This window comes from Ambystoma mexicanum, chromosome 6q, assembly GCF_040938575.1.
Source record: "Ambystoma mexicanum isolate Mex_15411 chromosome 6q, UKY_AmexF1_1, whole genome shotgun sequence".
Taxonomy (NCBI): Eukaryota; Metazoa; Chordata; class Amphibia; order Caudata; family Ambystomatidae; genus Ambystoma; species Ambystoma mexicanum.
In genome coordinates this window covers 1,676,227,004-1,676,250,179 of record NC_090937.1, presented here as the reverse complement: position 1 = coordinate 1,676,250,179, position 23,176 = coordinate 1,676,227,004, and the positions used below count along the sequence as shown (strand labels likewise).

Below are 23,176 nucleotides of genomic sequence, written 5' to 3'. Positions count from 1 at the left end.
ATTGTCTCGAAGAATAGCTCAGGGGCAACGTGCTCGCCTTGGAAGCAAATCGACACGGAGCACCACAGGTTCGATCCCCGTGTCTGCGCTTAGAAACCTCTGGGTATTAAGCACGTTATAAATAACATATCATATCATACATAAATAGAAATTGTAGGCAACAGTAGTACAAAACAGCATAGGTAGCATAGTGGCTGGTGGGCATTACGCGATCCGTGCCAGCACAATGTATAGAATAGAGTGAAGGTAGCTCCGAGCAGGGACACAGAGTGGAGAGTGAACAGCCGGTAACTGGTAAAATTAATGAGTCAGAGTCAGTAGTTTGCAGGTATAATAGTTACGCAATGTAGATGGAGCAGGCAGAGTCAGGGGCAAGCAGCCACGCGCTTAACTCGATTAGGTTGTGGCCAAGCACAGTGTAGTGGATGGGCGGGGATCAATAGGTGGAGACCAGTATAATGAGACTCGGAGGCAGGAAGGCAGAAGAGAGGACCTGCGGCCTCAGCGGATGGAGTAAGGGAGCTGCTACAGATAATGGGAAGATCCTTTGGTGCCCGGCGGCAGTGCTTACCTGTTGACCAGACCAGGACGGTGAAGCATAACTCATCAGAGGTACCAGTAGGCAGGCAGAGTTGACATAGATAGAGTAGTGAACTGAAGAAAGTGGCGCGGCGTGCAGTGGTCGAAGTGAGCGGGAGCGGTCGGGAGCAGTGCTCCTCTACTTATTTTAAATGACTTTTTACAGCTCCTATACTTTTATTTTAAAAAGAAACCGTTCCGTAATGGTTTCGTTTTAAAATAAAAGTATAGCAAGAAGTTGAAACTTGCCCTTTCAATGCACTGCACTGAACGTTCCATTAAACAGCAGGTGCTAGTGTTTGGTGGTCTGTATTGTGTGTGGGAGGGGACGTGATGATAGGTTTTGTGGAGAGTGGGGGCAGGCCAGCAGGGAACATAGCTCCACTACTTCTTTTCGTACACTTCGACCACTGGCGGCGTGGCTGACCTGGCCGGACAGACCAGACATGGTGCGTTAAGGGACTCAAGTGTGGGCCTTATTGAGGGGTGGATTCACCTGCCGTCTCCCTCGATTGGCCTAAAGTAAGTAGAGCAGGCCAATCAGATGACTTCAAGGCATGCTCGAGGGAACACTAAGCAGGCAGTCCACAAAGGACAAAGGCGGCGGCCATCTTTTGATTGAAATAACACTGATATCTAGCATCGCCCAACTGGGCCTCCCTGGTGCTGTATGCTCGCCAACATCGGAGCGATCCTTGAGAGGTCTGGAAACAAGAGGAATTTGGTGAAGCCACAGCCCCAGGCTTGCACAAGTGAAGCGAAGTGGAATACAAACTATTGCTACTATATCGGCAAACTAACTCGCACACATGCCCAGAGATCGACCTACCTCTGCTACTAACCCCTCTCATCAAGCTGACCACCAAACATATTATCCTGGGAGATGTCAACCTGGGCTTCAATGACCCCGCCAACTCCGGCCAACTCCAAAGCTGCTTCCCCGGCCAACTCCAAAGCTGCTTCCCTGGCCAAATCATTTACAAAATGAACCTCCTACAACATGTCTCAGCTCCTACTCACAACAGAGGGTGCACTCAAGAATGCATATTCTAGACCAACTTGCACATTGATATATCAGCCAATAACCCAGTGTCCTGGTCTGATCACTCCTTGATAGAGTTCACCATCTACTCCCGGCATCAGACACGTAAACCTATCACTCCCTCTTTGCCTACGCTCATGCATAACACCAGTAAACTGACTGAATCTACTCTAGGGCCTATGCTACAGACCTACTTGGAACTGCAGACCCTACTTGCAACAATCCCAAACTACTCGCCGACATCTACACGCAGAGCCTCCAACTGCAATGGATCAGAATGCTCCACTGAAGCCCAGAGTACTCAAACCCCATGCAAACTAATCCCTGGTCTACGGAGGAACTCATCTCGCACTTGAAACATAGAAGAGCCCATCAACAGCTCTGGCGAAAACAGCCTAACCCCCTAAAGCTTGCCAACCTTTCTAGCCTCACTAATACCTATAAGCAAACCGTTATTACTGCCAAAGCCAATTCCTACAACACACGCATTGCCAACGTCAATTCTAATACCAAAGAACTATTTGTGATCCTTAAAGAGCTTGCAAATCCAAACCCCAGTAACTCTTAGCCACGTGCAGACAAAGATTGGTGCTCTACCTTACAATCGGCCCTATCTAACAAAATGGAGTCCCTAAGAATTAAAATCAACTCTAAGAAATCCAAACTCGCGGCCAAACCACCCTGTCTCTGCCCTTTTCACCCTCCCGATCACCCCTTTCTCCTTCGCACGTTTCCCGCACAAATGTTATCAAAGCCATCCAAACCGTCAAGCCTCCCAACTGCAAGGGTGATGCATGCTCCGCTGCGCCACTACCCTCTCCCCTCATTACCAATTTCATAAATGCCTCCTTCATGAACTCAACCATGCTAGTATCAAGGCTGCCTGGGTCACCCCCATACTCAAGAAACCTTTGCTTGACCCCACCCTACCCACAAACATCAGCCCCATTACCTCCGTGCCCGTCCTCCTCAAGAGCATCTTGACCGCATGGCCTATCACCAAGTACTGTCTATCTTAAACACCATAACATACCAGGTGCAAGATAATCGGGCTTCCACCCCAAACATAGCACGGAATCAGCGCTATTGGATCTCAAACTTCAATTAGACACTATCCAAGATTCAGGCAAGTTGGCCTTGGTCCCCTTGCTTGACCTCTTGGCAGCGTTTGACCTGGTTAGTCATGACTTGCTCCAAAACCACCTCACCGCCAACTTCCATTTCTTACCGGCAGCGGCTGTTTGGATCAAACCGTTCCTCAGTGAACGCACCTTCCAAAATGTCTATCAGGGACTCCGCTGCCGACCCCATCACTTATAATAACTACACAAAACCCCTTTTTGGCCTGCTTGACTCCCTTGGCATGACCTATACCCATTTTGCAGATGATACCGAAATCCTTATCCCCAGCTCAGGAAACCACCACCTGAAACAGTAACAGAAAAAAGGGTTTACAGCATCGTTCAATTTTGGATGGCCACCCACAACCTGTGCCTCAACAACGATAAAAAGGAGATCCTAATTATAGGCTCCTCTCATCACCTCCAAGGCTCAGACCCAGTCTTCTATTACTTTCTCACTGATGGTGCCACCATTCCAGTTTCAAAACATGTGAAAACACTAGGTATCCACCTAGATGCCCGACTCTCCATGAACAATCACATCAATGCCCTTGCCTCCTCCACCGCCAAGCTCATCTCCTTGAGCAGACAACACCCCAGACTAAATTACTAAAGAGCAGGAGACCCTAACTTCCTTGTTACGGCTCCCTCCCTCTGGAACTCCCTTCCCGCCAACATCAAAAATGAACACTTGTATACAATTTTCAGAAAGCGTGTCAAAACCTGGTTATTTAACAAATACAACTAACTCTGTCTAACACCGTTTGCGGTTTACTTACTTCCCATGTCTGACTACTGGCATTATTCTCGCTGCACGAAGGCTGCGATACCTGCAGGCCTGAGCGTTACATAAATGTAATAAATAAACAGTTTGGTCGATACTCATTTCCATCTATAAACAAATGCTCATCACAATGAAGCCAGCAAAGTTGTTCAGCACATTAGAACCATCATCGATACCAGCAAATGAACTGGAAGAGAGCTCCAAAGCTCCTACCTCATTTGTTAGTTTCAAAAGCATTCCTTTTGCTTTGGCATCCGCCGCTGCCGTGGTCCAAAGATTGATGCAACAGTTATGTGGTCGTATAGATGGCATTTATTTTTTCCAAGATGACATTCTTATTACAGGACTGAGGCCCTCATTACGACCCTGGCGGAAAGGGGTTTACGCCGGCGTAAAGCATGGCGTACCTTTCCGCCTGACTACGAGTTCCCGTAGCGCCATGGTGATTTTTACGCCTGCTTTTTGCAGGCGGAAAAATCCATGGCGCTACGGGACTTGTTGTTAATTACGCCACCGTAATTTACGGTGGCGTAATTAACGCCTTCCCCACTCCCATTATACCCTATGGGGCAAGAATGGGGAAGGGTAAATGGGGATTGGGGACTTACCGCCCCGCCAAGGTCGGAATGGGGCGGTAAGTCCGCTAACCACCATGGCGGAGTTGGCAGCTTAGCGCCATGGACCATGGTGCAAATTGCACCATGGTTCTCCGCCAGGGTCGTAATGAGGGCCTGAATGAATAGGAATAATACTCAAGGTTATTGATGGTGCTCAATGGGCCTTATTATGACCCAGGCGCTAAGTGTTTAACAGCGCCGTAAAAGGCTGCGGCACCGTTAAACACCTAGCGCCTAATTACGAGATCCCTTTGCGGGACCCGACCTTAACGGCTGGTTTTACCAGCCGTTAAAGTAGGGACCCGCAAAGGGACCTTGGTGCTAATTACGGTACCGCAATTTGCGGTACCGTAATTAGCGCCTTCCCCATTCCCATTGAGCCCTATGGAGCAAAAATGGGAATGGGGAAGGGCCATGGCGGCATGGGGAATTACCGCCCCACCAACCTTGGAATGGGGTGGTAATTCCCTATTCCGCCATGGCGGACTCCGGCATGGACCATGGTGCTAATAGCACCATGGTTTAGCGCCAGAGTCCTAATGAGGCCCAACGTGTTGAGAAGTAAGGGTCTCCCACTAACAATGGAAACATGTGAAAGTGGATGGGGTTGAATACTTGGGACACACTATCAGTAAGAATGGCAACAGGCCAAAAAGGAGCTTACTAGTTAACACACTCAAAATCGCCCCACCCATCAAGAAGAACAGTTGGCATCGGATATAGGGCTGTCAGAACACCACTCAGAATGTGTGGAGAACTGCACTGACAAAACGAGTAACTTGAGACCAATATTTAAAAAAAGACAATAAGTTTGTGTTGACAGACAAATGCCAGATATATTTCCAAAACAATAAATATGAATAAACAAAGTCTCCATTTTGCAAATGTTTGAACCTGCAGCAAATAAATATTAACGGTAGATGCCAACAATGAGGGCCTGGGTGAAATCCTAACACAAATTCAATGAAGTGGAGAGATGAATATTGCATTCTCATCCAGAACACTCAAGATGAGCAGAGAGAAGGTATTCCACAATTGAAAAAGGGGCCATAGGTATATATTTTGGGCATTGAACCACTTCAAAACGCTAGTTTTGGATTTACCCACTGTGGGGAGAACAGATCACAAGCCCCTTACACATATGTTCAACACCATGGGTATGGCCTGAAGGTCTCCTAGGATAGGAAAGTGATGTGCGGGCCTGATATATACACCAAGCAAAAGTGACTATCATCTGGATGGTTTGTCATGTTTACTGCCACTGGAGCAAGAGGGCGATGAAGAGAATTCATCAGATTTGGGTGGTCGAGATGAACAGGAGTCGATCAGCGCAATGATACAGCCTGGCATGTCCATGAAAGAGTGGAAAGAAGATTTGGAACATGAATAAACCAAAATTTCTAAGGAAAGGCACCCAAGGAGGATGGAGTTATATTGCGTGTGACGCACCGTGTCAAGAAATAGCAGGAGGCAAAGGATGCATATACGGAGGAGACAAACTCATTCACCACAAGCCCTCAGAGAGAGAATAATTAGAGAGGCCCATGAAGGACATTTAGGTAGGAGCATAAATAAGTGTAGGATCCGTGAGAGCAATTACTGGCCCAAAATGTTACAAGATGTTGAAGATTTGGTAGAAGAGTAGTCTCAACCGTGCGCACTTAGTGACAAGTCAAAGAAAACAAATGAGGCGCAACTAAAACCTACAGAAGGGCCAACATTGGTTCTGGCACAAACTGGCAGAGGACATTGTAGGTCCATTCCAGAGACTGGAAGAGCAACAGGTGTAGATTTCCTTACTTATGGATTATATGTCCAAATGGGTGGAGTGGGGTGTGATGTTACAAAATGTTAGGACACAGAAAATAGTAACACTTTTAAAAAACATATTTGAGAGAGAAGAAATCCCACAGGAAATGATCATGGAAAAAATGGCATACGATTTATATCTGAAGAGATGCCACATTTCTTGGAGTACGGAATCAGCTGCCAAAGGTCTGGTAGAAGGAATGACTGGCTCTATACAACTGGCACTAGCTATCTCTTTACCCCGGAAAAACTTTCTCAAAGAAACCTTAAATGCGTAGCAATACCCCACATTCTACAACCGAAGTCAAACCATTTACACTTGGGTGAACAAAAAAGGTGCAGCATAACCAACAGCTACACAAGTGATATTTTGACCTGATAAATGCGACTAAACCCAGTAAGATTATTGAAGGAAAATGTGTGAGAGTGAAGGAAAATGTTTAAAACATCCCATTTCAATAACTGTTTATGGATAAACGTGCTTTAAAATTTGCACTTTTACCCACATCCAACCTGTCTGTTGAGGGTCGGGATTGCTCGTTATGCCTCTGTTTGGTGCAACATGAGGGCAATTTGAACACATTTTCCGGGGACAATTTTGGTTCCTTGTCCACCCCTGGGCCTGAGGGGAGGAACAAGAGTAGAGAAAGGGAAGGAGGGACAGAGATGGCACAAGCACACAGGGCTGTGAATAAGCTGCCTCAGAAGCAAAGAACAAACTGTGCAGAAAGGCATAGCGATATCACAAGAGTTGTTTACCTTCTGCATCCTGCACTTCTTACTTCTTTCTAAACACGATGACACACCAATAAAGTGTTCAGGTCTGGAGAAAGAAAATGTTATCATATGATTAATCTACAGTAAGAATGACCTAAATTGAAGCATTTACATGACAGAAAAAAGATATAATCAAAATGTCCAAAGAAGGAGCTGCCTATCTTGTCCCCTTCCCCACTCCACCCCATCTCTGCCAGCATCACTATATTCCGCCCTCAGCCCCGTTTCCTGAGGCAGGCTGCGCGTGCCACTTCCCGTGGGGAAGAACTTAAGGCACTCGAGGGGAGGAGATAGGGGGAGGGGTATGCAAGAAGTGTCCAACCCAGACAGCTGCCTCTGAGTTTGCAACTGGTAAAATGTTAAGAATTCCTTTGTGTCAGATAAAAGAATGCATATTGCGAACACACACCGCCCCACCCCCCACCCAGGGACCAGTTTATGCACTTTAAGTAGATAGAGCCTTTAAGGTGGGTGCAATTTAGAAGTGACAGCTCATTTCACAAGCCATTGCTTTTACACTACAGGTACAAGAACTAAACATGGGTCATTTGTATTCTGAAGGCCAGCACAAAGCAGCCGTTAGATGGGCAAATCTATGTATTCTTCCAAGAGAATTACCATGCCACACAGAACAAGTTTAAAACTATGTTCTTTATTTTCATGTCTTTATTTCACACAACAAAACCTTTTTTTTACATGGCCTTTTAGTTACATATGGGCATGCCTGAGAAGGTTAACTGGCATTTTCTTGCCTAAGTGATCTGGTGGCTGCTTTGGGACATGGACTAAATGCATCCCCTCAGCGTCAAAGAACTATTCCTTTTCTTAACATGTCAACAGCTGCCAGATGTCTTGTTAATGCGACTTTGGTCCTCATTAGGACCCTGGTGCTAAGTGTTTAACAGCGCCGTAAAAGGCTGCGGCGCCGTTAAACACTTAGCGCCTTACTACGAGGTCCCTTTGCGGGACCTGACCTTAATGGCTGGTCTACACCAGCCGTTAAAGTAGGGACCCGCAAAGGGACCTTGGTGCTAAGTACGGTACCGCAATTTGCGGTACCGTACTTAGCGCCTTCCCCATTCCCATAGAGCCCTATGGGGTGAAAATGGGAATGGGGAAGGGCCATGGTTCAATGGGGAATTACCGCCCCACCAACCTTGGAATGGGGTGGTAATTCGCCATTGAAGCATGGCGGACCCGTTACAACACCGGCACCAACCATGGTGCTAATAGCGCCATGGTTTAGCACTGGTGTTGTAATGAGGGCCTTTGTGTCACTGTGCAGACAGTAGACCATGGCAAATCAATGCAGTGGTATGTGTGCAGCAATGATTTGTGCACTGCCCAAGTCACCACCCTGTTTATTAAGCCGTCTATGTGCTGCTCGTCTATGTAACAGCACATACGACTCTCATTGTTTGATGTGTCCCATGTGTATACAATAGCGCATGAGAATTGTTTGTGTGTAGATCTATAGGTCCTCATTATGACCCTGGCGCTAAGGGGTTAACAGCGCCGTCTGGTCCAGCCGTTAAAGTAGGGACCCGCAAAGGGACTTTGATGGCAATTACGGTACCACAATTTGCGGTACCGTAATTGCCGCCTTCCCCATTGAGACCTATGGGGCAAAAATGGGAATGGGGAAGGGCCATGGAGAAAGGGGGAATTACCGCCCCGCCAACCTTGGAATGGGGTGGTAATTCCCCCTTTCTCCATGGCGGAGTTCGGCATGGACCATGGTGCTAATAGCACCATGGTTTAGCGCCAGAGTCCTAATGAGGGCCATAGAGTGTGCCATTCTATCCCCACACTGAAACACATAAAGCAATCAAATCATACATCCACTAGGCCGGACAGGTTTTGTAACCTGTCACACCATGATTTTAACTAGCTGCAGGTCAGAACTAATAAGAGATGCCACTGCCAGCTCTGTTAGACAGAGCATAGATCTTCTCTTTTTTGCAGAAATAACCCCTGAGGCCTGCACAATGGTGAGGAGGTAGTGGCAGAGAAACTGTGGATCCTAAACCATCTGTCAGAAGCTGGTTTTGTTTAAAATGCTTTATCTGCTTATTACTGGTCAGGCTAATGATTTTAAGAAGTGCAATCCTTTCGGAACATGTTTTCCTTGTTCTTGGTGTCTTTTGTCAGGCATCCGTTCCTGTCTAAAGATATAATTCCCTAAAGAGGTTTCTGTATTGGGAACTGGGCATGCTCAGACCTAGACCAAGACCCTTCTTTTTTTTTTTATTTGTTTTAGTTGTATTACAAGTTTTCAAATTTCATTAACATATAAATAACATTAATATTCAAAACACAATAATTGTCAATCTTACAAGGCTAAAAGATAACACATTCTTGCAATACCTGTTATCACATAATTAATAACAATTCATTTTATATAACTAATCACACTAATTCATACGATTTACAAAATTCCACTTAAATGCTACTTGACTCGACTTTTCCTTTTACAACCCACCAGTTACCTGATAGCCTTATAGATAATACATTCCCCGTTTCACCCCTCTAACCCAGGGAGCACAATCTGAAAGAATTGCACTATGGCAATCTGGATTTTCGGGCGGGTACTAGAAAACAGCTCATGCCATCTTGCATCACTCTCCATTGGTCTTTGTACTACCTGAGTATGTGCAAAACATCTGGTTCGTACATCACAAAGTACTACACATTCCCCGAGCAGATGTTGCAGAGTCTCTCTTTGTTCTTTCACAGTACAATATCTACAGTAATTTTGTGCTTGTTCCAACATTTTCCAAAGGACATCCCTTGTCATCTAAAACTCTCCAGAAACAAAAAGCAAAAGAGCCCTTAAACCCCATTTAAGTGGCTGATGTTGCAGCCATTTTCAACTCAAATCCAAAAACTTAAGCTGTCCGAATGAGTATGTATGGTTCACAATTACAAACATTTTAAGGTTAGGGTGAATGTTGTGAACACTGATGTGAGCATTAAGCCACGTGCCTGTTATGTATTTACTGATTCGCACATACAACCATTTTGTCACAGACTGGTTTATAAAATATAAAGATCCCTGAACATGTTTATATTCACGAAATGGGCTGTGATTTAATGCAAAGCAGACAGGAACACTCATTGGTGCTATTTATCCATGTTCCCTCTCTCATAAGGGTATTTTGAGAGAGTGCAATAGGAGTGTATCAGATTATCCACCTTGGAATTATAACTGTCTATCAGAAATGTATTCATATGGTTAGTCTAGTGTTACACCTTGCAAAATACAAGTGAAGTGGTAAAAACAGAATTGATGCAACATAGGGCTAGTGGTCCCTGGGCCCTCAGACCCCGGCAGGCTGGTCAGGCCACAGTGTTTAAGGCCTTCCCTAAGAGCGGGTGACAGAAGAACCATTTACTTGGGCAGCAACAGCTGTGCTTTCACACTACATTTCTTCTGTAAACTATAATGTAATGAACCAGCTTGAATCCTTCAGCAATGATTTATTGATATTGAGGAGTGGTTTGGCGACTGACATTTGCCACAGGGGTGTAGTCTGTGAGTGGCGTGAGGCAGTCAAGGGGGCGCATTCTAGTGTTTTGTCCTGGGCACCAAGTTGGCTAGAAACTGCCCGCCCGCCCTCCATCCCATGCCCAGGAGAAAGGCTTAATGGAAGGTTAGGCAGCCCCCTCCCGGCACCCACCAGCACCCCCCCCCCCATGCACAGGAGAAAGGGTTAATGGGAGGTTTGTGAACATTTCTCCAAAAAAGACCTTTCTCACTACAAGATTGTGGCAACTGTAGCTCACCTGCAGCAAATGATGCTTTAATTACTGCGGCATAGTTTGTGCTGCATTTTAACCATTTGAGGAGTAAATGAGCGCGAGACCGGGCAGGAAGTCCCGGGAACACGTCCCCCGCTCAGAGCCTCCCAGAAGGACCGAGAAATCAGGGCTATGGGCTTCGGCAGCACGACAGGAAACAGCCATGCGCAGTGCAGAGACACCGATCATCAGAGCATGCGCAGAGGAACGCATCCACCGCTCCGTGTCTGGCGGAGGGACGGTGATACCCCATTACAGCTTCGGCTGCTGAGACGGGAAACAGACATGCGCTGTGTATATACACTGCGCAAGTGGCCATGCGCAGAGAGCTATAGCTTCGACAGAAGTCCCAGGGAAACAGACATGCGTAGTGCCGAGATACTGATAATTAGCACATGCGCAGAGTGACCGAGATACCCGAGCTCGGAATTCATCTGTAGAGCCGGGAAACAGACATGCGTATAGCAGAGAATACTAGCATCAGAGCATGCGCAGAGCAACGCATCCACCGCTCAGTGCCTCGCAGAGGCATACCTGCCAACATTTGAAAATCAAAATTCCTGAGATGTATGCCCCGCCCACAGCCACGCGAGACTCGCACATTTACACATGGCTCCGCCCACACGCCCCGCCCACCTGTCAAAAAGGTAAACTCAGTGGTTCCTTTCAATCCAATGATTAGTGCTTTATTTTATTTATTTATTTTGGATTTGTATAGCGCACTACAGCCCATGTGCATCGAGGCGCTGCTTTTCTCTCCTCAGAGCTTGGAGCAGTGAAGAGAGCCTAGTCCCAGGGAGACCCCAACCAAAGTGGAACTAGAACAGACCGAGAGCAGGTGAGAGATTGGCAGGAGATTTCTTTTGCTCCAGGATCATGATTTCAACTCCACCAGATCGAGTAAATGATATTTGCACGCCACCACCACTGAAATAATGCTGCTTTCAATCCAATTACATGGATTGTAAACAGCATTATTACGGCGGTCGCATTGAAAAAAAAAGTCAGTGAATGGTGGCCGCCAGCAGCGGCCACATATAGTGGTGCAGGCAGTGGGCACAAACATTTAGCGCCGTTTCTGGGTCCCGTCATATTGTGGACCGACAAAATTCCTGAGATTGCTGGGTCTTTTCCAGAGACGCAGAGAAATGCCTAAAATTTCGGAGTCTCCGGAAAAATTCCAGAGGTTAGGCATGAATGCGCAGAAGGCCCTAGATAGCTGGGCTATGGCTTCGCGCTGAGCCGGCAAACAGACATGCGCAGTGCAGATACGCGGTGCTGAGATACTGATCCTAAGAGCATGCGCAGAAAGGGGAGCCGGAAAGAGCTTGTGCGGAGTTGGGGGGGTTAGGAGAGCGCCCAAAGCGAGAACAATCACATTCTTATCATCAGAGCATGTGTCGAAGAGACACTATTATTTCCATGTCTGACAAACGGAAAACAGCTATTGCAAAGCTACATTCATTCCCACCCCTCCTTATTTATTTCCCTTATGTGCTCAATATTATGTAGATAAATACAGAAAGGGTTTTGATTTTAATTTTGGTCAAATTTGACTGAAGTTAGATATTCAGCCACTTTTTCTACAGTTTCACAGATTAAATATAGTCTAATGTGCATTTTCTGCTCATTGTTCAGCTTTGGGAAGTTTGTGGTCTTCCTTTCAAGGTATCACAGTGAGAACCTTTTCAAGTGGGGAAACACGCAATTTATTGGTGACGGGTCAAATCCCATTGGCTCATATGATATGATAGGTTATTTATAACGTGCTTAATACCCAGAGGATTATAAGCGCAGACCCAGGGACCAAACCTGTGTTGCTCCCTGTCATCTTGCTTCCAAGGCGAGCACGTTGCCCCCAAGCTATCATCCCGAGACCTATGGGCGTGTGAGTCAGATTGCTGCTTACAGGGTACATCACACCAGCTAAACGCGTGTGAGTTGAGAGGTATGGTTGATACCTGGTGCAGTGGAGGTGATGGAGAAAGTTGGTTTCTTTTTCAATGAGTTCCATGTTGCACTGGTTACGGATTCTGTCTTCCTCGGGTTTGTCTGTGTGCCTATTTCGATCACCACTTGGTTATCATTCATTCCATATTTATTTATTTTTTGTTTTTGATGCTTTATCTTAATTGTTGACAGTCGTACCTTTCAACTCACCTCTATATGGAGAGTGTGACCCACGACTGCAAACTTCTTCTCCTCCCAGAACACTGTTGTAATCTAAGCCCCTACTGGGCTCGTGCAGTATCACATGTGAGGCACACACTATGTAATCCCTTCAATAAATGGGGCGCACATCATGCTGTGCACCAGTTGACAACCTAACTCACTGTGTGTTTGTCAAGCCACGCCTGTGAGTTAAGACAGGGGTGTATCCTGGCTCCAGCCTTATTTAATCTCTACATCGCCGACCTGGGGACTTGGTTGGCTGGGGCATCAACTTTTCCACCTAAGTTATGCTTGAAGATGTGCCCCTATTTATTATATGCAGATGATCGAGTTATACTTGAACAGGCGCCTAGCGGCCTACAGCATGCCCTAAGTTTGTTGCCTCTCTTTACGGACACCCACGGGTTAGACATTAATATCCAGAATATGAAGGTTCTGGTCTGTAGAAACAAGAGAAAGAAATGTTCTTTCATATGGAGATTAAGGGTGAACAGCTGGAGAAGGTAGATAGGCATGTTTATCTATGTTATACCATCTATATTTCTTAATCAAAAATGAAAAATGGAACATCAAGACTGTCTAAAGAGGAAATACAGCATGTATGCCACCCATAAATTGGGGAAATACTCCCTCCTTCCTGCCTTATCTTATTATAAATCTAAGGTCTTTCCGTCCCCTCTTGTATGATATTGACATCTACTCCCGAACTCTTGAGCTGTAATGGAACCTCTTGGAGGGTTTTATCTGGCATAAAGTGCTACGTCTGCCCAGGGCGTGCCAGCCCCCGTTATAAGATGTTATAAGATATTAACTGGGTCTTCTGTGTGTGAATGCGTGTGGGCAATGGAAATCGTTGTCCTTTCTTCAGAAGATTAGGTTTTCACAGAAAACTCTCTTTTCTAAGCTCTCTGCATTCTGAAAAATTGAGAGAGGAGTTATTTATCATCAAAGATAGGTATTTGATGTTATGAGGTCTGGATAAATCTGTTGAGCGTCTAGATTGGGAACCATTAAAGGTAAAAAAGTGCTGTAGAAGAGAGGGATTTGATTCGTGCCACCGAGAGTGCTGGTAAATACACTCTTTTTCAAAATGCCCAGAATATATTAAATGGCAGAGAGATTGTTGGACATTTTGATGGAGAGATCAGCAGCGAGTTCAGGAAAAGAGAAGATTTGGGTTTCTTCCACAACGAGTTGGTACGAGAAACCAACTGAGATTATACAGCACTCTTCTACCAATAATGTTGGCATGGCTCTGGAAGGAAAGTGGGAATGGTGTGTTAGTTGGATAGCAGGAAGGCAGATGCAGAAGCCTTTGGTGTTGATGGATGCAGGTCGGAAGTACCCGGGATATGTGAGTCGATATGAAAATCTCCGTGATGTTTGTGGTTTGTACCAACCGTGCAGGTTAGCCATATGGGCAGTACCCGAATTGTGGAATGCAAAAATTAATGGTTGTTGATAGAAGATGGACAGGGTCTGAATTTTTTAAGTACACTAGACCAAAGATGCCGTCTGTAGGTGTGTGGGGGGTGTAAGATTTTAGTGGGTAATGAGGGGGTGGAGTTGAGGGTGCTGTCACTTCATGGCTCTTGGTGTTAGATTTCACTGATTTTAAAGGTGCAGACCAGTGTAACCCAGGAGAGTTTCATGAGTCAGCTTGGTTTCCCCACATGTGGTAGTGCAGAGAGTTCCGAAAAATGCTCATCGTAAATTAGCCCACGTTTCTGGTGCACAGCTTTTAGTCAGTTGCTATTATTATTTTTTTTCTTTCAAAGTGGTTGTTTGAAAATCCAAGTCTTCAGCTCTTTCCTGAAAATCAGGGGGTTCTCCTCCAGGTTGAGGAGTTTGTGTAGGGTGTTCCACAGTTTTGTGCACAGAACAGAAAAAGAGGTTCTTCCTTGAGGTTTCTTGTCGAAGCTCGTGACTAATACTAGGTGCAGCATTGGTGGACCGAAGTGTTCTGGAAGGAGTGTACTGCTGAAACTTACTTCTGAAGGCAGAACGGCGCCTTCCATGGTATGAACAATGTGCGATTCACAAGGGATTAAAATGAACCCCATCGCTTGATGGGTAGAGTATGTAATGTTGGTGTGACATGTTCAAATCGCTTCATTCTGAGAAGTAGTCTTGCTGCTGTATTTTGAAGTCTTTTAAGTTTCCCCATAAGGTAATCTGGGGGTTAGAGGTAGAGGCTGTTTGCATAGTCTAGTTTGAGTCGTATTAGAGAAATCATGGTCATGGCCCTGTGGGTGAATGTTAAGAAAGGTAAGGTGTGGCGTAGCATGCACAGCTGGGAGAAACAGCTTCCAATAATGGCTTTGTACCTCCCTATGCCGATCGTAGTCCAGGGATCCATCTGCTAATCTAAAGTGCTCCAAAAGAGATAGGCAATAGTGCTGGCACTAGTGGGGACCTTTCCAGAGAAGACTGTAGTGTTGTAGACGCTGCAAAAGGGGCACCACTTCAGGGTTCAGCAAGCAGGGCATTCCAGGCGAGGAAGGTATTTCTTGGAAATTACCTAGCTGCTCTAAAGGAACCTACCATCCTCTTAGTTTTACCCTACAGGTCACTGACGAATATTCCATCCAGGTATCCGCCTTTGTGAATTCCAGTGCAGGGGGGAACTTCATGGACAAGGCATGGTCCAAACAGATGACCATGCCTCTACAAACATAGCAGGAACCTATACCAATGTGTTAGGCAGAATTATATGCAGTACCCTTTGGAAACACCACACACAATTAAGACTACAAGTTGTAAGTGATTTCAATCCGGCACTTCATCTAAGGTCAATGCCTAGCGTGTAACGCAAACTGAAACCCTTATTTATTTTGTGTCTAAAAGTTCTTTTATTCCGAACTATGTACCACTCTTATCCCGCCCCTCTCTTGGAACTCCCCCACCCCCCGGTCACACTGAACCAGGAATCAGGCTGGTTTGCAAAGTTAAAATATTTATTTATGTAGTTCACAATATAATCACACTATGTTTAATGGTTATACAATGATCACCAATGAGGTGATGTAACACTAAGCAATCTCTTTAATCACAAGGAGTAATAATGAGCAAAACAATGCAGCACAGAAATAATACTTTTGTGGTTGTGTGTTCAAATCAAATAGCAATGTGGTTACTATTTCCCCCTGCACACCCCTCAACCCCCCAATGTGCAATATAAAGATATAGAAGGAGAGAGCGAGCAGGTATTCAGGAATGCAGAATTCAAACAAAATGTCAATCCCAATTCCCCCCCCCAACCCCCCATAGCAAACACAAGAGAGAAACAGAATTGATTGGCAAACTGTCAAAATGTTTTTTTAAGTTATCTCAGAATGGACTAAATTGCTGAAATTGTTTAAATTCTAATGGGAGCTGCTTTAGATAGTTACAAACAAACACTAGCAATGATCTGACAGTAATAAGCAATGTGAAAACTTAAAACTGAGGTCGGGTGCAATGAAAAGCTGTTTTACACGTGACCGAGTTTTCCTAAACCAAAATTTGCGGCAAAGTTTTCTGTGTGCGGTAATCGCGATTGCGGGAAAACTATATGGATTTGAGAATGTCACTGCCTAAATAAAATGCAGCAGGGACATCTCGCACGACCCAACAATTATGAACTATGCTCTTGTTGCCTATGGAAATTTTGAGCATACACCCGCTAGGCAGGAGATGTTTGGAATTGGGTATTTCCAAGTCCATTTCCCATTTGTCTAACAGTTAAAGGGGGTAATTCATAGATTTCAGCGCTGAGGCAGCGCACGCGAGCAGCGCAGAGAGGGAGCGTGGGCCAGCGTGCGCCAGCCACGTGCGCTAAACAGCATTCTCGGAATTCATGGAATTCCCAAGGCAATAAGAGCCCTGGCGCAGAGAACATCCCGCAGCGCCATTTACGTCCTCAAGAACGCCCCTCGCGCAAGGAAAAGCCATCAAAATCCCCAATCCAGTGCAAAGGGCTGCACTAACCCTGGACCAGCTTAAGGGCCGCTACACAGCAAACACCGAGCGGGGAACGTGTATTCCTGGGGTGCGCTGGAATTATCACACGCAGCAGGGCCTGTGCGAGCGGGGTACGTGTATTACTGGGGTTCGTGGGGAGTTTCACATGCGGTAGGGCCTGTGCGAGCAGGATACGTGTATTACTGGGGTTCGCGGGGAGTTTCACACGCAATTGGGCCTGTGCGAGCAGGCTATGTGTATTTAGGTGGTACGCGGGGAGTTTCACATGCGGTAGGCCCTGTGCGAGCGTGGTACGTGGATTTCGGGGGTGAGCGGGAAGTTTCACACGCGATTAGCCCTGTGCCAGCGGGGTACGTGGATTACGGGGGTACACTGGAAGTTTCACACGCGATTGGCCCTGTGCGAGGGGGTATGTGTATTTTGGGGGTGCGTGGGAAGTTTCACACGCAATTGGCCCTGTGCGAGCGGGGTACGTGTAATTCTGGGGTGCGCAGGAAGTTTCACACGCGATTGGCCCTGTGCGGGCGGGGTACATGTATTTCGGGGGTGCGCAGGAAGTTCTACACGCGATTGGCCTTGTGCGAGCGGGGTACGTGTATTGTGGGGGTGCGTGGGAAGTTTCACACGCAATTGGCCCTGTGCGAGCGGGGTACGTGTAATTCTGGGGTGCGCAGGAAGTTTCACACGCGATTGGCCCTGTGCGGGCGGGGTACATGTATTTCGGGGGTGCGCAGGAAATTCTACACGCGATTGGCCCTGTGCGAGCGGGGTACGTGTATTTCGGGGGTGCGTGGGAAGGTTCACACGCGATTGGCCCTGTGCGAGTGGGGTACGTGTATTTCGGGGGTGCGCAGGAAGTTTCACATGCGATTGGCCCTGTGCGGGCGGGGTACGTGTATTTTGGGGGTGCGCAGGAAGTTTCACATGCAAATTCGCTGTCAGATCGGGGTACGTGTATCTAGTGGGGTGCGCTGGAGTCCCACATGTGAATTGGCAGTGTGGGTCCTCCCAGGTGTGCCCTCTACCCCCTCCATGGCCCCTGCAGGCAGCCCACACCACAGGGGACTACCCTGCACCCCTAGTCATGTCCCGCAGGCAGCACATCCACCATGGGCATGCCCCCCAGCCAGGCCACATGTCACCTTGCACTAGTGATCACCAACTCATGTCCCCCTGCACCCGCACCCCCACCCCCCAGCAGTGAGTGGCACCTGCCAGCAGGCCCCTACTCATGTCCCACTCATGTCCCCCTGCAACCCCACCCCCCATCAGTGAGGCCCCCCTGCACCCCCACCCCCCAGCAGTGAGGTGCACCTGCTAACAGGCCCCCACTCATGTCCCCCTGCACCTCCACCCCCCAGCAGTGAGGGGCACCTGCCAGCAGGCCCCCACTCATGTCCCCCTGCACTCCCACCCCCCAGCAGTGAGGGGCACCTGCCAGCAGGCCCTCACTCATGTCCCACTCATGTCCCCCTGCACCCCCACCCCCAGCAGTGAGGGCCACCTGCCAGCAGGTCCCCACTCATGTCCCCCTGCACCCCCACCCCCCAGCAGTGAGGGGCACCTGCCAGCAAGCCCCCACCCATGTCCCCCTCATGTCCCCCTGCACTCCCACCCCCCAGCAGTGAGGGGCACCTGCCAGCAGGCCCCCACTCTTGTCCCACTCATGTCCCCCTCATGTCCCCCTGCACCCTCACCCCCCAGCAGTGAGGGGCACCTGCCAGCAGGCCCCCACTCATGTCCCCCTGCACCCCCACCCCCCAGCAGTGAGGGGCACCTGCCAGCAGGCCCCCACTCATGTCCCCCTGCACCCCCCAGCAGTGAGGGGCACCTGCCAGCAGGCCTCCACTCATGGCCCCCTGCACCCCCACCCCCCAGCAGTGAGGGGCACCTGCCAGCAGGCCCCCACTCATGTCCCCCCGCACACCCACCCCCCAGCAGTGAGGGGTACCTGCCAGCAGGCCCCCACTCATGTCCCCCTGCACCCCCACCCCCCAGCAGTGAGGGGCACCTGCCAGCAGGCCTCCACTCATGGCCCCCTGCACCCCCACCCCCCAGCAGTGAGGGGCACCTGCCAGCAGGCCCCCACTCATGTCCCCCTGCACCTCCACCCCCCAGCAGTGAGGGGCACCTGCCAGCAGGCCTCCACTCATGTCCTACTCGTCCCCCTGCACCTCCACCCCCCAGCAGTGAGGGGCACCTGCCAGCAGGCTCCCACTCATGTCCCCCTGCACCCCTCCCCCCAGCAGTGAGGGGCACCTGCCAGCAGGCCCCCACTCATGTCCCCCTGCACCCCCACCCCCCAGCAGTGAGGGGCACCTGCCAGCAGGCCCCCACTCATGTCCCACTCATGTCCCCTTGTACCCCCACCCCCAGCAGTGAGGGGCACCTGCCAGCAGGCCCCCATTCATGTCCCACTCATGTCCCCCTGCACCCCCACCCCCCAGCAGTGAGGGGCACCTGCCAGCAGGCCCCCACTCAGGTCCCCCTGCACCCCCCAGCAGTGAGGGGAACCTGCCAGCAGGCCCCCATTCATGTCCCCCTGCACCCCCACCCCCCAGCAGTGAAGGGAACCTGCCAGCAGGCCCCCACCCATGTCCCACACATGCCCCCCTGCTCCCCCACCCCCCAGCAGTGAGGGGCACCTGTGAGGGGCACCTGCCAGCAGGCCCCCACTCATATCCCCCTGCACCCCCACCCCCCAGCAGTGAGGGGAACTTGCCAGCAGGCCCCCAATCATGTCCCCCTGCACCCCCATCCACCCAGCAGTGAGGCTCAGGCCCGGACTCATGTCCCCCCAACACGTCATCATGATCCACAATCATGTGCCTCATGGCCTCCCAAATCCCACCACACGCCACCCCTGTGCAAAGACCCAACCAAGTATCCCATCCACCCCACATTGAAATGCCCATTACATGATACAACCCAAATGGCAAGAATGTACATCAACACATGTCTGTCACAAACCCACAATGGGTGCTGGTGATTGTGACAACCTACCGTGACATGCATGAAACCAACGAGAGAATACCACACATCAAAGTAATAAAACAAAATGTATTGTACAGAAAAATAATGAAATCCAATGAAAACATGAAAAAAATGTATCAACAAAAGATGAAATGCAGCATGTCCAAAACACAAACAGAAAATCATGAAGTCTGAATCCAAATCTATCGAAATGAAAATGTGTCCAAAGTCTCCGGCCAACAAATGAAATCCAAAGGAAACTGAAACAGTAAAATCCGTTGATCCATGGTGAGAAAAATAATTGTTTGTTTGTTTGTTTATTTTATTTATATCGCGCACCTGACCCGGAGGTAATTGGGCGCTAGAGGATAGTAAAGGTTACAGGCATATTATAGACAGTTAGGTACATGAATACAATTGTAAACATTCAAGGAAAAAATTACAGTGGTGCATATATACATAATAGACATTATACATACTATACATAGGTCATAGCTGTAGTATGGGATGGATGATACATACATGGGCGGACCACCTAGTGGTCATTGGTATCAAGAGTTAATATTTTATGTTTTGTTGAGTATTCATGTGATGACATGTCTTCTGAATTTATTGAAGGTTTGAATAGTCTGAATATTCTGAGGGAGAGTGTTCCAGAGCTCGGCGGCTAACACCGGGAAGCTGGAGCCACCGGCTCTTTCTAGATTATATTTAGGCTCCACCAGACATAGTATGTTGGACGATCTATTGATTCTGTTGGAAACCTTCCATGTAAACTTATCTGTGAGGTAGGGGGGGGCTTGGTAATTAAGCGCTTTGTGAGTGAGGCAGATCGTTTTTAGGTCAATTTTGTCATGTATAGAGAGCCATCTGTAGTGCTTTCTAGGTTCTGATATGTGCTCTCTTTTGGGAATATTTAACGCTGCTCTGAGCGCGTTGTTTTGTATAATTTGGAGTTTAGTTACGATGTTGCAATAATCCAGTTTGGATTGTATGAGCGCTCTCACCAGCGTAAGGCAGCTGGTGGGGGATAGTAAAGGTCTACAGGTTCTGATCAACTTGCCTGTGTAGGCTATGGCCGATGAGGTCATGTTAATCTGCTTAATTAGGTTAGACTGGGCATCGAGGTAGAAACCTAAAGTTTTTACATATTTGTCTAGTGAGGACTAAGTTTGAGAAGGTTATTAGAAGATCCGACTAGGAGTAGTTCTGACTTATCATCATTCAGGAAGAGGCCATGTGTGGCCATCCATGCCTGAATGATGGTGTAGACTTCGTTGATCCGCGCAACGTCTATACCATAGGTACCTGAAAGAGGTAGGAGTATCTGGGTGTCATCCGCATAATTTGTGTAGGTGACACCCAGACGGTCCAACTTGTCAAATAGTGGCTTTGTAAAAATGTTGTACAAAGTGGGCGAGACGCAGGATCCTTGAGGGACTCCACAGGTGATGGGGATGGGGTCAGCAGCTGCTGAGGGTGAGAACACACGCATAGTTCTGTTAGCGAGGAAAGATTGGATCCAGGTAACTGCCGAACTGGAGAAATGGGCCGCTGAGAAAAGGTGGTTACATAGTATGGAGTGATCCACCAGATCAAAAGCCGCAGAGAGGTTGAGTAGAAGTAGGATGGCCCTCTTTCCTTTGTCTTTTAGTTCATCGATCTGGCTTTTGAGGTCGACAAGTGCGGTTTCTGTCCCATGCTAGGGTCTGAAGCCAGATTGACGGGTAATAATAGATAAATCCACTGTTCAACTATGTACAAAGAAGTAATCCAGGGTCCATGAGCCCAACGAATGAAATGAAACCTAGCCAAAAAACTACCTAATAAAGAACTATATACAAAAAGGCGGGGCATAGTCCAAACGCGCCAAATGAATGAAAAAGATAAAGGAAACCTAAAACTACAAACTATATATAATGGCAGCAGGCTAGTCCAATGGCTCACTTCCCGATTTCCCGGGCCAGGGCATCATCGAACTCCTGCTCGATGTCCTGGAGGTGGTCCTCTTCCATGGCCCCGAGTGTTCGCAGGGACGATGACATGTTGACCTCCAACTCCCTGCGAATTGCCTCGAGGCACTCGGCCCGCCTCAGTGCCCTCCGCATGGAGTTCTCTGCCCTGACCATTGTGAGCCGTGCCTCTTTCGCCCGCCGCCGCTCCGCATCTATGGCGTGGCCCAACCGCTGCCACACGGAATACACTTGTAATCCTGGGTCCTCCTGTGCTCTGGCCGATGCCTGCCCCTCCGATGTCGATGGCCCTGAGCCATCATGGCTCCCACCTTGTTGCTGCTGCTGCTGTGCCTGTGCCCCTGCTCTTGCTGCCTGCACGTCCTCCTCTAGCTGGGGTGCAGTTGTTGTGGTGGCCACCCCTGCTGGACGCCCGACTCCCGACTGTGGCAGGGATGTGTCCCCCACCAGCCTGGCTGCTGGGTCAGAGGCAGCTCCACAGGGTACCCAGGTGATACATGGGTGGGAAGATGGCATGGAGGACGACTGGCGCGTAGGGTGTTCAGGTGAAGAGGGGGTTGGAACAAGGTCCAGCAAACGGAGGAATCCAGCCCTGGTGACCAGTTCCAGTAGGTCAATGAGGCATTCGATATGATGTGCAGTGTCTTCACGAAAACACTGCAGGTCACCTCGCATGTCCCGTTGACGCAACGCCATCCCACTCAGGACAGGCTCAACCCGATCCCGGATAGCCACGTCCGCAGGGAGAGGAAGGCCAGTTGTTGTAAGCGGATCCCCTCCCTGAAAACGGGTCTGGACATAGGCATCCCTGCTGGTGCGGGATGATGCACTCACAGGATCGGAGACAGGATTACACACAGGCACCTCCACAGCGGCCTGTGCTACCTGTCCCTGCCCCTGCACCACTAGCACCAGTGGAATCCCCACCTCCAGACCTCATGTGTGTCCCTTCCACGGCCTCCTCCTCCACCAAACCCCCGACCAACCTGGATAACTCCGTACCATCTTCCTCCATCGGGCCCTGTGGGGTCTCAGCTGCCCCTTCTGCTGCCGAGGAGTCCACCTCCAACCTCCGCCTCTTGGATCTACCCTCGGCAGCTGCGGCCTGGGATGCGGCACCATACTCCTCACTCCCCGACAAAATGGCAACCTGGGAGGGGAGCCGGGCCTTGCGTCTCCGGCTGGTGGTGTGATCCCTGCCGCTTTGCTCCACAGCACCCTCTCCGCCCTCTTCATCAGTTGATGCTGCAGACAGGGAGAGATAGAACACAGGCATCAGGGAACTGGACAATGGACTGATACACACATGACAGTTGTACATGAGTGTCAGTGTCAAACATCAGACATGGCATCACACTCCCCAACACACATGTCATTTCAACCCACACACATGAGCAATTCAACAGCATTATTGCACCAGGCATCACCATCCATACACAAACAACAGCACGAGCAGCCGAAGGTGAGCCTGATGTCACATGAAACACAGGGAGTGCACAACACATGCACACAGGCCACCACACTTACATGCATGTGTACATCTCCACAACTGTCGCAGTGATGAG

General features: G+C 48.7%; 1 protein-coding gene across 2 annotated transcripts in view; it reads right to left on the bottom strand.

Moving 5' to 3' along the window:
- Positions 1-23,176, bottom strand: part of LOC138517037 (zinc finger protein 585A-like) — a 182,822-nt gene that overhangs the window by 48,027 nt on the left and 111,619 nt on the right. The window contains exons 1-2 of one of the 2 annotated variants that reach the window (XM_069632552.1): positions 10,516-10,747; positions 6,712-6,775 (exon numbers count right to left, since the gene is read on the bottom strand). The exons of the other annotated variant lie outside the window; for it this stretch is intronic. The gene's annotated coding sequence lies outside the window, so the exon portion shown is untranslated. Of the gene's footprint in view, positions 1-6,711; positions 6,776-10,515; positions 10,748-23,176 lie in introns of those variants that run through there. 2 annotated transcript variants of the gene reach the window in all.